Raw genomic sequence first — 16,156 nt, 5'->3', positions numbered from 1 at the left:
TTCGATGAAGAATCATGAAACTTGACATTTACATTGTCAATTTTTCTTACTTTTAACTTTTCAAGGTGATTTTCTTCCATAGTGTTATTCTTATGCACAAAATAAATGCACTACTATTACCATATATGTTTCAATGCCATATTTATTTCAAAACATTTAAACATAAGGAATAATTATCAAGAATAAGCCAATCTTTGACGGTCTATTCAAAATAAGTCAAACTTTGGATTAATTTGGAATAAGCAAATATCTTTTAATGGGTTCAAGAGTTAAACAGCCTGTTATTATTGGTCACCTCTCCATGTGTCTTATGTTGATTGGTTTAGATAGTCATTTTCATTCCATATAAATTCTAAACAATATAAATAAAATAAAATAAACCAATGTAGCCTTTCCCTTTGAACTTTCCACCCAAAACCAGACCCGGGCATGGGTCGGGCCACGCTTGTTACGGGATCAGCCTGCGTGCTTAGGGAAACGGCGAGCCATGCCATGAAAGGCCTGAAATTTCCAAATTTTGTACCCAGTCCGGCCCAGGCTCACGGGTCTGCTGGTCAGGCTCGTGCCTCCTACGGGCCTGGCCATTTTTTACATTGTTTTTTTTAAGATTCTTGACATTTTTAGACTAAAAAGCAAAGAGAGGCGTCCCTCCATATAGGCGGGCTTGTGTTGGGTCGGTCTTGAAATAAAATTTCTTGGTTGTGGCAGGCCCACAACCCACGACCCATGGAGGACAACGGGTCATGTCGAGCCGTGAATGGGTTATGACCGAGCTGAGCACGAACAGTGCCGGACCGGGCCATCCCGCGTGCTGGCCTGACCCATGCCCACCTCTACCAAAACTCCTCCCAATCCACACCTCCGCCTCACCCCCTGCAAAGTGCAGACGTCCCTCCCCTTACTCAGTTCCCACCCTCTCCCCCATCCCCGCCAACACCCCCTCCCCCGCCCCACCCTTACAAATGCCCATTCCTCGCCCTCCTCTTCGTGCAATCACCCCCACCCCCGCGAACACCTTCCCCAACTCCCTCTGCTTGCAACCACAATATAGCGACTTCTCCTGCTTCACGACCACCAACCCGACCAACCAGATGAACAAATTTTCTCCAATATTTGTTTGAAATTTTTACATAAATTCCCACCAAAAACACCACTATCGCCAACTTACCCTCCCTTTTCTTCCCCTCATCATTTTCTCTCACCTCGATTCTCAAAACACTCTCCTACCTGCCGCCACTACTTCCAAGTTGATCTCATGCGCATAATCAGAAACTTGATGCTTAAAATTGAAATTTGAGAAACTGGGATTTTCATCAAGGCAAGAATTTCCACCGAATTGGGGTTCTTTATTGTGTATTAGTGCTTCGATTTATGGATAATTTGCGTAACGTGAAAAGCAAGAATTGAGGGTAAAAGAGGAGAGAGAGAAAATGCGAGCGAAAGCGAAGAACATGAGAGAAACGTGACAAATGGGATGAAAGAAATGGGGGTTCCAACAATGGTGAAACTTGTAATGTTGTCATATTTGTTCTTCTTTATCTGGTTTACTTGACAATGGTGGTGGAGGTGGAAATGCTGGGTGGCAGTGGGCCTGAGTATTTTCGACGAAATTTTTGTGTTATTGGATGGTAGTGTAGATTTTTGGATCGGTTTTAGGTGGGGGTAGTGGAGCTAGGGTGGGGGCAGTGGTAGTGATTGGTGGGGAGGAGAGAAAATAGTAGAAAGCAGGTTTTGAAGGAGAGAGAAGTTTAAGGAAAAATATAAAAAAATTACAAAAATTACTAATTGTTCAGGTTACTAGTGACCTAAGCCTATTAAAAACCAAGACTCTCACGAGATTTATTTATTCCAAATTAAGCAAAAGTCTTATTCTTGAAAATTTTCCTAAACATAATAGGTTTAGTAATATAAGTTTTATATAATTGACAAAAATCAATATCCATTTAATTAAAAAAAAGTTTTACTCCTAATTAATAAAAGTTTCATATCAACATAAATCAATTTTAATCCGGACAATTAGACTAACTCATGCAAGAAGATAGGAGTCCGAGTGATTAGTGAGTTATTAAATAACCCACTAATCCACTTACAAAATAAAATAACGCACTAATCAGAAATCAGCAACTCTGACTTAGGATAATTTACCCTTTTTTTTTTATGCAGAGGATAATCTAGATTATAACTATGATGATTTTAACACTGTTGTTGAGTGGTTACAGTTGACGTATGACCACACAAAGAAGCACAACGGGGTTTAGTAATTTAGTTCATTATGTTTGGGTCCACGCGGCACTAAAAGAGTGTGGGACCCATTAGCGTTATTGCAAACTGCTTGTATCTTATTTTGTTTTTGACTTTGCAAATCCAAGTGGAAATGTGTATACACTATAGACTATACAGCAGTGGCCAACTGGCCATTGGCTTTAAGATTTAAGAGGATGAGATTATCTAATATCTACGCATGCAACATCAAAAAGCTTCACGGTTTGAACGCATGTCCGTATCCGAATTTCATGAGTAATTCCCTTTATCTCTATCAATAAGCCCATTTATTTTACCTTCAAAATTCTTTGTATCCACCTTTACGAAATTACGACTCAACAAAAAAATGCAACTCTAGCTCATATATACTCATAAGATTCATAACTCATAAGCTAAGCTAGGTTGCAAAAAACCGGATACGAAAATATGAACATGCACAATCGAAACGGGTATGAAAGGTAACTAAGTACTCCCTCCGTCTTTTTTTATTTGCTACATTTTGTCATTTAGGGGTGTTTCAATTTATTTGCTACATTTGCAAATATTTCCATATATAGTACATAGGTCCCACACTTTATTTACAATTTTGCCATCACTCCCTTCTTGATTTTGTAAATGTTTCCATATATAATACATAGGTCCCACAATTTACCTATTTGCTTTTTTGTTAATTCCATTTATGTCAATGGTCCCCACTCCCTCCTTGGTCTTTGTGAAAAAGTGCTTGTAGCAAATAAAAAAAGACGGAGGGAGTAATAGTTTTACCGTTTTGTGTTACTTGAAACGTTATGTTTCTCCGATTCTAATTATAAGTAAATACTTCATCCGTTTCTTTTTAAGTGAGTCATTTCTTGTTTTCACGTTTGCCAATGCATTATTTTAACCATTAATGTTTTCAATTATTGATAAGTAAAAATTATAAAAAGTTGATATTAAAAAAATTCACATTTAGACGAATCTAACAAGATCCCACATGACTATGTTTTTCCTAAAATGTAAATCACCAAAGCTAATTAAAGTTTCAATTGTGAATAGTAAACACTATGCAAATGTGTCACTTAAAAAGAAACGGAGGAAGTATTTTACAAAGTTGAAATTTTAAAGTATATGTCGAGATGAATCTGACAAGATTTCACATGACTATCAAAATGTTTCAAATACTAGGTACCCTTGAGGTTTGGTAAAAATTCCTAAAATGCCCCTGCCATTAAGTTTCCATCAACTTCGTTAGGTTTCCGTCCAAATCATTCATATTAACCCAAATTAACTCTAATTAATCGTAATTAACTCTAGTTAAACTTTAATCATCCCTACTAATTACTTTAAACCTCCACCGATCATCATCCAACCTCCCCCCCCCCCACAAAACCACCGATCCACCTCCCCAGCCCCCAAACCACCGACCCACCTCCTTAAACAAATCCCTACCACCTCACATGCTCCCGAAAACCACCATACCCACCACCCTACCCCCTGAAACCCATCCCACCCACATCCACTGCTCTCGAAAACCACCATACACCCCACCCCACCCCCCTGAAAACCACCGCCATCCCCGAAAATCACCAACATGCATCGTTTACTCCCCTTTAAAACCCTCCTAATTGCATCAACCGATGGGCCCACCCGGCCCTACTTGTACCAGTGTATGGGCCTACAGGTTGTATCCCATCTCCTTCTCTAGTCATTCCAATATCGCTTCAAATTGAGCCACCATGCATTTCCCCAAAATTAAATATGTGTAACCTAGAACCCTACGATTTCACAATCACCAACCAAATCATCAAATTAATTTAAGATCGTAAAAACCTTTGATTCGAATTTAACAAAAAAGGGTAAATAAAAAAATTAAAAGTAACGCTAAAACCCTAAAACAGATCTGATGAATGTGAAAGTTTAATCGGGGAAATTTTGTAAGAGATGATGAAGTTATGTAATGACTAATACGCAATTTACAAGTGATTGTAAATTTGAATGATAGTGTATGAGATGAGAGAGAGAAGAGTGAGAGAGTGAATTTTTTGTGTGCGCGTTGTGGGGCGGTGGGGGAGGGGTGAGGGGGGCTGCGGTGGTGGGAGTGGGGGAGGGGAGGTGGTGGTGGGTTGGGAAGTTCAGGTGGGGATTTATGGTTAAAGTGAGGTGCGTGTGGATTTGGATGCAGAGGGGATGGGAAGTTCAGGTGGGTATGGTGGATTGGTTGTTAAGGTGAGGTGTGTGTGGTGTAGGATAGACTCAAAGTGTAGTGTTGTTTAAGGTGAGGTGTGTGTGGTGTAGACACCTACATTTGGCCTCCTGTTCCGACGAGTAACATGATGATGACATTTAAGGAACTAATAAAAACCACTCATTATATTAATTAAGTTAAAAGAAAAAACAAAAAACTAATAAAAATCACTAATTAAGCTATTGTTAGAAATTTTAGGAAATTTATCAAACCTAAGGGGTATGTGGTGAATTAAGAATGTGACGGAAACTTAACGACATGGGCATTTCAAAATTTTTTACCAAACCTCAAGGATACTTGGTGTATATTGGAAAACGCGAGGGTACCAGGTAAATATTAAGAAACCTAAGAGGTACCTGGTGAAAAAATCGATGTAGTATTCATGGTTCATAGCTCATAAGAAGAACAAAGTAGTAAAGTACACCTTTTAGCAATCAACTTTTTCTATGGAAAATTGAGTTATATGTCATATTATTTTATTTTCGATGTTCAGAATATTTTTCCTATTTGCTTTTGTATAACTTTTGATGCACATTGTGAATCATTAATTTTGAATACATATATGTTGAGATTAGGAGTTCATGATATTTTAAAGTACATATTGACACAAATCCAACAAGATGTAATATAATTATAGTTGCTTGTTCATAAATGGAGTAATAGTTAATCTTATAAGAGACCTTTTTCTTTAAATTTAAAATTAACACGACCCAAACTCGATATTAAGAATAGAATAGGTCAGCTTTCTTAATACAGTGACTAGTTTAATCTTTTTAGTGATCAGTTTAACATGCTCTGTAATCACATTCTTTAACCCATTTAGTGACTAATTTAATCCATTTATTAACTAATTTAACCATTCGGTAAAATTGTAAGGTTATATTTTGAAATTATATGTTGTAGCTCGAGAATAAAAGGAAACAAAGGAACGAGAAAAGAAAGGATGACTATATTAGTGTGAGATGCCTAGGGATAATATTCGGTTAGAGTGAGATGTAATTGACTAGCTTTTTAGGAGAATATAGGTTTCGATTTATCTAATTTTATGTTAAAATTAGACAACATATTCCAATAACTTGTGATGGAGTAATTAGAATTTAAGATCAAAGTTCGCGCATTGAGATATTCCGAAATAGATTGAGCAAAAAGAAATAAAAGGAGTATGATAAAATGGGAGGGGGTTGGCGACAACAGGGAAGGGGAGGGGGTCGGGGGGGGGGGGGAAGGGTAGTGGCTTGGTGAGGGGGTGATGGTGGTTAGGGGTGATGGGACAGTGGGGGTAAGCTAAGGGGTGGGAGAAGGGTGGTTAGGGTTAGGGTTAGTGTATTAGATTAGAATTAGGGTTAGGACATATTTAGGTTACTTAATTAAGGATAGAGGGGGATTAGGGGTTAATGACTAATGGAAGTCTAACACCTTTAGTCAAAAGGGTAAGTCGATGTATCTTTTGAAAGGTTGGGGGTATGTGGTGATGAAATTCAAAAATTGAAAGGGTATATGGTGCAAAAATAATTTGTCAGAGGTATATGGTGAAAAAACCGTAACATTTAAGCAACTTAATGAAGTACTCAAATCCCTATTGAGAAGCGTTCGCATGGCCCCCCAACTTAACCATAGTCACTACAGTTTTTTGCTCTTTGTTTTTAAAATTTCCTTAATTATTTTTTGAAATCTTTATATGTACAAATATATATGTTGCATGTTTATTAACACTATTATAGATGTGCAAAAAATATTTTTTGAATGTACATAAAAACTAATTGATGTAAGTTTCAAAAATCATTATTGACGTGCAAATATAGTTTTTGAATGTACAAAACAAATCATTGACGTACAAAAAGTAAATTTTGGATGTGCAAAATATAATAAAATATGGCATGTAATATGCAAAAATCATTATGGTTGTGTAAATATAGTTTTTGAATGTACAAAATAGATTTTAGATGTACCAAAAACTTAAAAAAAACTAATGGATGTAACGCATGTAAAATACCAAAACAATTATGAATGTGTAAATATAAAATCTGGGTGTACAAAAGAAATCTTATAGAGGTACAAAATAGATTTTGGATGTACAAAAATAGTATAGAGAACGATAACAAAGAAAATATAAGAATTTCATTACATAAAAAAAGGTTAACGAGGGTTAGTGTTGGAGGGCCTTTTTAGTCATTTTGACCTCTAGTAGATGATGCTCAATTGCTTGTCTTTGCTATGAAAGTACCTCATTTGGAGCTAGAAAGTATGTATGACTCGTTCTTACGTTTGTTACTACGAAGGTGATGGCATGGTGACTAACCTTGGAAATCAAGCATAGTATGTTGTGGATGTTAACGTTTGATTCATGTCTTAGGTGAGTTCTACTAGGACTTTTCATATCTTTTTGCTTTAGGTTTTGGCTCATAAGTTTTTACAATCATATTTTGAGTAGGTTTTTTCTTGTTTTGAGCACATTAGAACTCTTTTATATATGTTTATCTTCTGTTTAGTGAAGAGTTATATAATAAGAGTATGACTTAGGCACTTGCGCAAGCTTAATTTGAGTACTTTGTTTATTCAAACAAATCTGAAAGTTGGTAATTATATTATTTATGTTTTTCAAACTCTTAATTTAATTCCTTGATGATTAAATTCTTTATAGGAAATTAAAACTAAGTATATCCTTTAATGACTTATCCATATTCATCAAATCAGTCCATAACTCCATTGTTACTCATGTTTTTCGCACAATTATTTGATCTTTCAAAGATTAAATAAATATCACATTCCAAGCTTTATTCACCAGCGAACAAAGCGCCATCCAACCCGACTTATGAAAGAGAAACTCATGAGGAAATACAAAAGTATGAAAAAGAAACTGAAAAGTGATAGAGATAAGCTACAAAGTAGGTTGAAATATTAAAAAATGGATCACGAAGGTTGAAAAAGAGGAAAAAAAGATAGGACATGTTACTAAAAATAGAAAAAGCAATAGTAGACTAATAAAAAAGAAATAGTCCAAAAAATAAATTGTGTAGATTAAAAAAAAACAAAGTGAGTATAATGGTTTACATGCGAGATCCTCGAGTTAGTAATGATGGACAACTCATGATAAACACGTCAATGCGTCATATATCACATATGACAGAATTTTGACATTTTTAAATATATTTTAAAAGTATTAGAAATAGGTATATTGAATCCAAATATAATTTGTTTTCACTTGTAGGGTGATCAATGAGTGAATTAATAGTGTTTGGAGTAATACTAATGAGTGATTTGCATATATACGGGCAAAAGACGAATTAAAATGAATGAGAAATAATTAATATCATATACAACCAATTCAAATTACGGTTACAAATCCATGTGAGTAATAAAAGTGTAGTTAAAAAAAATTCATACATCATACGGAATCAAAAACTAGTTAATTAGAAAATTAAATAATGTAATTTAACATATGCAAATAAACTTGCTGCATTATAAAAACACAAAATCTCGTACAAAAATCTCATACAAAAATATCATATAAGAACGCCAAATCATGATTTATGAAAAGTCGAAAATAATTTTCTTTCCTAAATAGATCATCCTTTGTAATTTATGCAAAGAGAATGGTAACACAACATATACCATGTACACGATTTCAGCCTTGGTTATTTTGATTTTTAACGTGTTTTTAAATTGAATTTTTCTATTTTAAATATTAGGAAGCAAGTACCACGCAAGATCCCACATAGATCCACCCTCGCTTCCATATGTACAACACAAGCTTGAATTGGCGTCTCACAGTGAGATGTCAAAATGACATCTCACATTGACATCTCACAAAATTTTTGATACCAAAGTTAAGTCAAATTGATACCAAGATAGAGTCACTTAGTACCAAAATAGAGTCATTGTAATATATGTAACTCTTACTTTGTACACAAAGTTGTATTTTGATAAGAAATGACTTTATTTCGGTATCACTTTGACTTAGCTTTGGAACCAAAACTTTTGTAAAATGCCATTTTAACATCTCACCCTAAGTTATCAACACTTTTTCGTATAACACTAAGAGCGTATGTTCTTTGTCCATATCCTTTTAATGTTCAAGAGATTGAAGCCTAGTCAACAATCTCTACATATGATCGATTCATCATAGACTTAAAAAGAATCAATATCTCTGACAAATTGACAATATCCCCCATGGTGGGGCTTGTATGTTGTCAAAAGATAGATTGATCCTTCCTAAGTCCTAACTCGACGACCTCGCATGGTACGTTGTTAACCTATGGTACGTTGTAAGAGCACCTACTAATAGGCATTAAGAAAAAAAAACTGGTGGATCCACTCTTTTCAAATTTTCACTTATTAAGAAAAAATGAATAGATTGTCCAACAAGTAATCATGAAAAATTGGCACGGGACAATTGAAACTATGGTTATCAATGAAAAAGCAATCCATCAGCCGAATGCCGATAAATATTTGACATTTATCACAAGCTAGAGGAAAGAGGAAAAAGAATATTTTTGAACATTTTAGAATAGTTTATATGTTAAAAAATACAAAGGAAAAAAAAAAATTAAAGTTACCAATATCTCTCTTTTTTCAAGATCGATTTATAAATAGAAATTTATTCTGATATATTTTGGTACACTCTATTTTATATAAGTTGGGAAACGAAGGGTGTTTTTTTTAGGTCACTAGTAAGATGTTGGAAAAAGATGGTGAAAAAGTCTACAAGTGTAGAGAGGTAGATAATCTTTTATTAAACATTATTGTAAATGGCGCTCTATGAAGGATTTTGTCCTCGATCAAGTGTAATAAACTAAATAATATTATGATAAGTTATGGAGATAATATATTCAATAATATTAGATGATCACAACGTTTTGCTAGAAGCTAATTGTGGTTTGTTGGACTAATATGATTAGGGCCAACTACTAATATCATTGAGTCCTATGAGGTCACACAAGTAATGACACTTGGATATTTATCCAAATCCATTTGTGAAATGGGTTGCGCGGTTTGATGATGGATGGGAAGAGTTGTAACTCATGAGTTTATTAGGCTCATAATGTATGACATTATGAGGCAAAATAAAGCCTCATGAAACACCTCTTTTGTAACCACCTTATATATTGATATGGGGTTACAAAGGTGTACATACACTTTACAACTTCTAGAGTGAAAAATCTGATTTTTCCCTTAGTCTTTTACACTCATTTTCGGCCCTCACCACAAAAGTAAGAGAGTGCTTTTCTCTCTTCCGTACTAGCATACGTGGTGATCCAAGTGTTGTTCGTGGACCAACATTAGAGGAACGGCGCTTGACGTTCTAAGGTGATCTCCACTAGAAGTTTGGTGAAAAGAGGAACATACGCATCAAAGGTATAATTCTATACTAATGTTTGATTCATACTAATTTATGCAATGATCTTGGGATAGATGTACAAGTATTTGATACTTGATTTTTCGCATTATGTATCTAAGTTCCTACACTCTAAACACAAGATAGCTATAGCACATACACATGTATAAGCTCATTAATTTCAAAAGTCAGAGATACTCTTTCCATCCTCAATTGTCTGCTTCATTGTAAGTTGGTTATCTTACTAAGGTTTGGATGGACGAAGTTGATAAAACACTAAATTAAGACCAAATACAATGAATGTGAGGATAAAGTAATGGTATCTTATACTTCCTCTATTCTTTATACTTCATCCGTTTAGAAATAGTTGCACCATTTCTAACTTTTACGCATGCCGATGTATGATTTCAACCATTAATATCTTTAATTATCAATAAGTAGAAATTATAAAAAGTTTATTTTAAAAAAATTTACATCGAGACAAATCTAACAAGACCCCACATGACTATATTTTTCCTAAAATATAAATCACCAAAGACAATCTAAGTGTAAGATGTGAATAGTGCACAAAATAGAAATGGTGCAACTATTTCTAAACGGAGGAAGTATATTGTAACAATGATTATTTATGATAGTTTTATATCTATTGTAATAATGTGTTTTTGTTAAAAAATTAATTTTAGTTGAAATTATTACCCTTGTTTTACCTTATTAAAACTATCATTAATTACCCACCAATTAATTAGTTGACAATATTACCTTTGCTTTACTTTGCTATTTTTATTTCCTTAATAACTGTGTCCAATCCCATTGTTGCAATAGATAAAGCACGGGAGAAGTAATTTTCACTATACATGCGATAGTTTTTTGCAGACATACATATCAATAAGAAATGTGAGGCAAAAAAGAGAAACTAATAGCATGGCCACTCATGCCCCCCAAAAAATGACATCACTCTCTCTCATCAACTTTCTCTCTCATCTTGCAAAATTTGTCATGAAGTATGACCCATTTTGATAAATGCACCCCACTCATGACCCAAAAAAAAAAGAACATCATCCTTCTTTACCCCACTTCTTATTATACTTCATCACATTTTCTCTCTCCTACATCAATACATATATTTATACCTTTTGATATTTAAAATATCATGCAAGATTATAAATAAATTATTTTGTATATTAACGATCCTAAATAATTTCATTTGGTAGTAATTAGTTTTGATTCAAAAACTTCTTCAATAATAAAACTTCCAAAAATAATTATTCATGTGCGTATAATGTAAAGAGAAAATAATTAATTTCAGAAGTGTGTCAAAATATAGCAAAATGAATGTCTATTTATATATCTCAAAAAGATGGTGAAATTTTTAATTTATAAAATTTGTATTTTTTAAATTATTCATATTACAAAACATGAATCATAAAAAATAACCTTTATGATGCACTGCCACATGTCCGTAAATGTTGACTTAGGTCATAAGATGACCAACCATGGTTTGGATCATAGGATGACCAACCATGAATTGTGTCATAGCATGACCCAAATACAAACATCAAAAAACCATGGATGCAACCCCATATTTTATTTAAACAAGGTTCATGACTCAAATTGATGCCCAAAAAAACCATGAATGGGCATGCTCTAAGGGAGTTCAGATGAAAATCACTGTTTGGCTAAATTTTACTCAATCCATTCTATATTAATTGATATAATTTAGCTATTAATATAAGTAATAAGTTACTCACTCCGTCCCTAAATAGAGTGCCTATTTCTTTTGGACATAAGTATTAAGAAGAAATTATGTGTAGGACCTTAATTGTATTAAATCATAATTAAATATAAAAGTTGGTACACTTTTTATGAATTGTTTGTTAAAGAGAGAATATGGGCCATATGGAAAAGTGGAGATATTATAAAAATTGAAAGCAAAATAATGTTTAAATTGATGGACCCATACTAAATAAGGAAATGAAAAATCTATTTGAGACAAACATAAATAAAAAATAGACACTCTATTTAGGGACGGAGAGAGTATTTATTAACAAAAGTTATATAATAATGATATGGTGAAAATAGACCTTAAGGCAAATTCAACAACACATAAACTGAAATTCGTTTAGTAGCTGAAAAATATAGTCAAATTAGATTATATGGATAGTGCATAATCAAACTGTATTGATCAATATGAGATACATGTCTTAGTTAGTAAACATGAGATAGGAGAGACGAGTCTTACACAACATACACGAAAGGTTTCTATTAATCTCATGAGACAAAAATTTATTTTACTACTCCCACTCCATCAAATATAAATAAAATGTATCAAACCCTATGCAGCATAAAGTAAAGGACGAAGAGAGCACAATTTAGCCAAATAGCCTCAGTCATTTAGATTTGGGTTGCGTTTTCTTCAGCTTAAAAATTCAAGTTTAGTTCTATTAATTTTGAATAAGTTTCAAGAAGTTTTGGTGAGTTAGATATAACTTATAAAATAAATTATATTTCAGCAGGTTTTCACTAAAATTTGTTGAGTTCAAAGGAAGTTCTAATAGGTCGAGATTCAATTATCCTTTCCATTTTGTTTATGGTTGTGCTCGGGTGGTATTTAGTAGTAATAGGTAGGCAGAAGGATCTTGGTTTCCTACGACGAGGGATGATCTAGGAAATCCATTCTATAATAAAGAGGTTCCTAGAGTTTGTCAGTCTTTGGTTCAATCAAGTTGCTTTAGGAGTTCGAATGTTGTGTAATTAAGATGAGAGGGAATTTTCCTTCGAGGTAAGGAATTATATATGTTTGTTGTGGTTCGATCTTCTGATTTCAAGATTGCATGTTCGGATCTTCAGATCCGCAGGATGGGCGAATTTAATCAAGATAATACGCCTTAAGTTCATGTGATGACTTTGGATGGCGTCATCACGCATAAAAAATGCATATTGTGGGAGACCCTCCAATTTGATTTGAGGCAAGTTTCAACCTCCTTGCATCTTGAGTTTCAGCCTTGCGGGGTGAAACTCCACCTACCCTCGAAGAAGGGTCAGACATCACAAAAGGATGTGGCTTCTTTGGTCGTTCAATTAGTGAAATCGGGGAAGAAATATTTGCTCAAAGACCTAATTGAGATTTATCGTCTTGTGAACAAAGGGTTCAACAAGATGAAATGCAGCAATGTAACTTTGAAGATTGTCTGGTTCAGCATCTCAATAGACTCTCCCTCATATGTTAGTTCTTCTTCTACAAGACACATTAACCAAACCACCAAAAGTCATCCAAGACAAGTTTCATTTGAATTGGATTAACAAGTTATTTTTCCTTAGTAGGGATTGTAAGAACTAGTGAATTCTCACATTTAAGGTTGTTTGCTTTATGTTTCATATGTTGTGAAACCGTTATTTAATCTATGTAAATTTTCGCAATGTAAAAAACAAAGTATTAACATGAAAGATATTAGAATTAAGAAGTCGATCATCCATATGAAAAGAAAACAAACCTGTAGTTATTTAGCTAAATTTCAACTAGCGAACACATAAGATAGAAAAAGTTAGGTCTTGCACAGAATCCAGTTATAAAAGTCTCTGCAAGTACTGGGGTTATGAAAATCTTAGTTGTATGAAAACAAATCACTATGTAGTATTCAAACGTTGCAGGAACAAATGAATTAAACTATTGCCTATTGGTAATAAAATAATAATGTTAGTCAGGAATTAGAAGGAATAATGTGGCACATAGGTTGTACTACATGAGGCTATACATAAGTGATAAGCCCCATTCTCTTAAGTAGTCACATTCATACAGATCCAGAAATTTCTAGGAAAACTTGGACTTTTGTTTTCTTTTTCTTGCCTTTGTTTTCCATGTCGTCCTTTTTGATAATTATAAACAGGAATCTCAACAACAAAACACTGCATATGAAAATATGCTCCTTGCTCCATCATCCATTATCCAAAGTCTATCCCACTCATTTTTAATTGTTGTGACGTAAGCCATTTTATATTTTGCTTGGGAATCTGCATGAACCTAATGTCCACCCGCTTCATCGGTTTTCAAATGCAACTCAAAATCACTCCAGATAAGACAAACTACACTTTTTAGTTTTTAGTGAGATTTACAACAAGTATATACCTTAAACAAAACAGAAGTTTGATTTAACTAAGATCATCTAAGACTATTGCACTATAGGTTTTAATTATAATTAAAAGCTTGTATTGAGGTGAAATCAGGTTGAGGGCGGATTCTTATTTGGGTTTGAGTCGAATTACACATTGGTAATTCTAAAGGGGCGTTTGGTATAATCAATGTAAACAAAATGTAAAAGATTTGAATAATAAAGAGGGAAAATAAAAATAATAATTGTTATCTTTAATAGTTGTTTGGTGTTCTAGTAGAATGAAAACAATTGAGAGGTTTATAATTGAGGAATGAAACCTAATTTGTTTCCACTAATTTAATAAAGGTAACAAATAGGGGGAAGGATTATGCTTCCCTCCGAAAATGGTATTGGTTACTCATATCAAATAATTAAAAACGAAAACACTTTTTTGAATCCGTTTTCTACATCACATTTTACCATACCAAACACCATCTAAATAATATGCATTTTAATTTCCTACATTATCTGATTGACATAATTATTATTAATCTTGCAACCACTAAACCAAATAACTTAAATACAAGTTGTGTTTGGTAAAGTGCCTCACTCACAAGCTTTAAGTTGGACCTAGCTAATCAAGCTCATTACTTCTAACAAAGTTCATTCTATTTCTATTACAAACGTTATATCAAATCCACTCATTAAGTACAAATATGTAACAACAGTACTATAATATTAGACCTACACCACATGCACTTGTATCTTGTTTAAAATCCTAAATCGCGCATCTCTACTTTCTCTTAAGAGGGGCGTACTCAAGACCATCCTGATCGAGGCATCTGATCTCTCTTGTTTTGTGGATCTTTTGAGATTTCCAACTTTTAGTCCTTTTGAAGTAATTAAAATAAACGAAACTAATATTGTGATTGTCAACCTATGCAATAAAAAATTTAGGATTACATCCTTTAATCCTAGCATACATAAGCTAGCTAGTTCTTTTTTACTTTTTTTCTTTCTTTTAGGAGATAGTTCTTTTTTACTTTAGTGTGTAATTTATAGTTTTAAATTGAAGCCAGCTTAAATATTAAAAACATATCATAGCTATAGTAAAATATCAAGGAAATAACCATGCTTGAGAGTCGAGAGTATAAAAATCTATGATCGAACATCTAAAAAGGGTACCATTTTCATACTTAGTCAAGAAAAAGAAAAGGGTAAGGGAAACAAAAAGAAACTACTAATTCATGGCATATAATAGATATATAGGGAGAGAGACAGGAATCCAAACCTGTGGTGCAGTCAGTATCTGAATTTGATGCGAAACAATTAAGTATTGACCTTTTCAAATCCTGCTTTTTAAAGGAAATATACTACTATATTAGGAAATAAAATGTCATGAACTTAATTCTAATAATAAGAATTGTATACAAAAACAAAAGTTCAGGAGTTTAATTTACTCACCTCTGTAATTTGTATATATATATATTTGGAAAGTTGTAGTAATTCTTGAAATGAACTTGAGCTTATATGGGCATTAACTAGTGAGAAAAGTGAGATTTTTGAAGAAGGAAAGCTCCTGAACTATCACTACTTTGACTTTGACGATATAAAAATGGAAACTAGATGGGGAAATGAGGAAGAAGAACTTGGGGTTGGGGGGCTTAACTCGACCTTTTATGTCGCACTTAAGTTCTCCTCCACGCGCCACGTAATAGTGCTCGTACCACTATAATTGTAAAATTTTGTGTCACATTAAGGTCGGTCGTCTTAACAATATTAGTCCGTCTTACTCTCAATTATGAAATCTCATTATACTACATTCGTTTCTATTTAATATATATCACTAAAATTTTAAGAAAGTGAAAAAGTAATAAAGAGAGGAGATGAATTATGAAAAGTAGAAAGCAAGACCTAAAATGTACAAAAAGTATAAAATATAAAAATAGAGAAGAGTGAAAAATGGGGTAGATGGGGATTTTAAGTGGATTAATTTTATTGAAAAAATTAACCCACTATAAACTAAATTTTTGGACGGTTTAAAATAAGTTATATTTTTAATTAACTTAGAATAACAAAACGTTTTTGGATATCTTTTTTTAATGGGTTCACATGTAAACAACTTGTTATTGTAGGTAACTCATCCACGTATTTTAATTTTATTGGTTTAAATTTTCAATATTAATTTATTTCTAAATACTTCCTCCGTTCTAAGATAAATGAAACACTTACTATTTTTGGTCATTT

At 33.3% G+C, this 16,156-nt stretch overlaps 1 protein-coding gene across 3 annotated transcripts in view; it reads right to left on the bottom strand.

The window, feature by feature from the left end:
* The window catches only part of LOC104896285 (type IV inositol polyphosphate 5-phosphatase 3), a 37,831-nt gene extending 22,291 nt beyond the window's left edge, over nt 1-15,540 (bottom strand). Inside the window, exons 1-2 of one of the 3 annotated variants that reach the window (XM_019249406.3) lie at nt 15,374-15,540; nt 15,201-15,261 (exon numbers count right to left, since the gene is read on the bottom strand). The gene's annotated coding sequence lies outside the window, so the exon portion shown is untranslated. Of the gene's footprint in view, nt 1-15,200; nt 15,265-15,373 lie in introns of those variants that run through there. The other 2 variants (XM_010683015.4, XM_057393175.1) reach the window with 2 other exon arrangements.
* Nucleotides 15,541-16,156: the final 616 nt, after the last annotated feature.

The sequence above is a fragment of the Beta vulgaris genome, chromosome 1, assembly GCF_026745355.1.
Source record: "Beta vulgaris subsp. vulgaris cultivar EL10 chromosome 1, EL10.2, whole genome shotgun sequence".
NCBI classification, from domain to species: Eukaryota; Viridiplantae; Streptophyta; class Magnoliopsida; order Caryophyllales; family Amaranthaceae; genus Beta; species Beta vulgaris.
This window is presented reverse-complemented; position numbering and strand designations above follow the sequence as displayed.